The sequence below is a fragment of the Sceloporus undulatus genome, chromosome 4 (assembly GCF_019175285.1).
Source record: "Sceloporus undulatus isolate JIND9_A2432 ecotype Alabama chromosome 4, SceUnd_v1.1, whole genome shotgun sequence".
Taxonomy (NCBI): domain Eukaryota; kingdom Metazoa; phylum Chordata; class Lepidosauria; order Squamata; family Phrynosomatidae; genus Sceloporus; species Sceloporus undulatus.
Window position 1 is genome coordinate 35,538,201 of NC_056525.1, and position 2,340 is coordinate 35,540,540.

At 40.3% G+C, this 2,340-nt stretch overlaps 1 protein-coding gene across 1 annotated transcript in view; it reads left to right on the forward strand.

The window, feature by feature from the left end:
- The window catches only part of PTPRT (protein tyrosine phosphatase receptor type T), a 771,767-nt gene that overhangs the window by 225,436 nt on the left and 543,991 nt on the right, over window positions 1-2,340 (forward strand). The window lies entirely within an intron of this gene.

The window sequence follows — 2,340 nt, forward strand, 5'->3', positions numbered from 1 at the left end:
AATTTTTAAGCTCCATTTTCAAAATTACCCTCCCATTTCCCTGAACATTAATTAATTATTTCACATATATGCCAGATTTCTTGCAATTTAGTGCTAAAAGTATTCTTTTTTATTATTTGAATATGTTAACTGCCTGATAGGGTGTGTGTTTCAGAAGCTGGTTGGCTTGTTTTAATACCACAATTTGAATTTTACAAGGTGGGGGGAGGAGATGGTGATCTGATCTAATTTAATTTTGTTCTTTGTGAGAGTGAAAGAGAAAGAGCATACTTGGCCAGCTGCTGTTCTGAGCACATGTGGAGCATGAAGGCTACAAGATAAGCTTTGAACTTTATGAAATCTCTTGTGGTGTATGTTAATGAATGCTGTTGGGAGACTTCAGAAACTTCTTGCTTCCGATTATATTAATTAGTGTGCTGCTTCTGAACTGGCAAAGCATTTTTTATTTTATTTTTTGATTGAGCTGTAACTCCAAACTAATAAGTACAAATGCACACAGTGCTTCTGCTGGCAGTGCTGTTGTGTAACAGATCAGGTGGAATTTATAGGATTTAGTACTGGTAGGGGAACTGCTCAGGGCTTAATTTACACCAAGGGGTTCCAGACTCCCCATGACTAGTACTAAGGCTTGGTTTTGATAAGGCAAAAGTAGAAATAAAGCAGAAATAATTCAGTTTGCACAGAGTTCCTTTCCTTATGTTTCTGTAACCATGACTGGCTTAAACACATAGGTTTCCAGAAGGGCATCCAGAAATAAGATTAAAATAACCAGGCTTTGATAGGAATATAATTCAGAGGAAAACACCATTTCCTTCAGTACTTAGAATCATCCATTAAATGGATTTTTTCGCAGGTGCAGTCTTGCCCATTGCCAGGAATAAGTGGTGACACAGCAAGTAGACAAATTCCATTTACAACATAAACAATTCCAGGTATTACATTAATATTAAATGTGTTTCCTTACTCCAGACACTCGTCTTTAAGCCTATCCATCTCTGTAAATGTTGTGCATTTTCCTTTATAAGGCTACTTATATTAAGATTAGTCATCTGAGATAAATCCCTAGGCATAATTATGTCAGGCTAAGTAATGAAGTTTAGGCTGTGTTGAAACTGCCATGCTTTCAACATGCTAGAGCTGGTCTTGTCTTCCATTGGCAGTATTTTTAATTTGGACCATGGACCACTTTATTGAATACCCAAATATTTTACCAACATTATTGATCAACTGCATAAAAACAAAGACTGATTGTTGTGGCTTTGAAATGAGCTACAAAGGATCAACTGAAAAATAATGTTTTTAAATATTAAACCAACATGGATGCATTCTGTAATTTTGTCTAATAGCACATGCTAAGGATTCCAAGCCGAGACTGAATATTAAAGGAAAATGGACATCCTTCCCTTCTACCCCATTTGAATGTAATATAGGGGGGAGAGAGAGAGAGAGGCTATTGGTCATAACCTATGCTCTTGGTGCTGAATATAACATTTTATCTTTTTCAAAAATATTGTAGCAAACTCATAATTAGCCAGTGCTGTGAAAATAAATGGGCAGCAAATTTTATCAAAAGATTTCTTAGCATTTAAAGAAATAATGGTGGGCTAATCTGAGTTAAAAGCAATAAAGTTTTCAACTATTCAAATATTACCATCTCCCCTCATGTTTTTCATAGAATCATAGAGTCATAGAGTTGGAAGAGACCGCATGGGCCATCCAGTCCAACCCCCTGCCATGCAGGAAATCCAATCAAAGCATCCCCAATAGATGGCCATCTAGCCTCTGCTTAAAGACCTCCAAGGAAGGAGACTCCACTACACTCTGAGGGAGTGTGTTCCACTGTCAAACAGCCCTTACTGTCAGGAAGTTCTTCCTAATGTTGAGTTGGAATCTCTTTTCCTGCAGCTTGCATCCACTGTTCCGGGTCCTGTTCTCTGGAGCAGCAGAAAACGAGCTTGCTCCCTCCTCAATATGACATCCTTTCAAATATTTAAACAGGGCTATCATATCACCTCTTAACCTTCTCTTCTCCAGGCTAAACATCCCCAGCTCCCTGAGTCGTTCCTCATAGGGCAAGGTTTCCAGACCTTTCACCATTTTAGTCGCCCTCCTTTGGACACGCTCTAGCTTCTCAATGTCCTTTTTGAATTGTGGTGCCCAGAACTGGACACAATATTCCAGGTGGGGCCTGCCCAGAGCAGAATACAGTGGCACTATTACTTCTCTTGATCTAGACCAGGGGTAGGCAACCTGAGGCCCGTGGGCCGGATGCGGCCCAGCAAGGCCTTGGGACCGGCCCCAGCCCGGTCCTGCCGCCGATTGCCGCCGGGACCTTTGGGG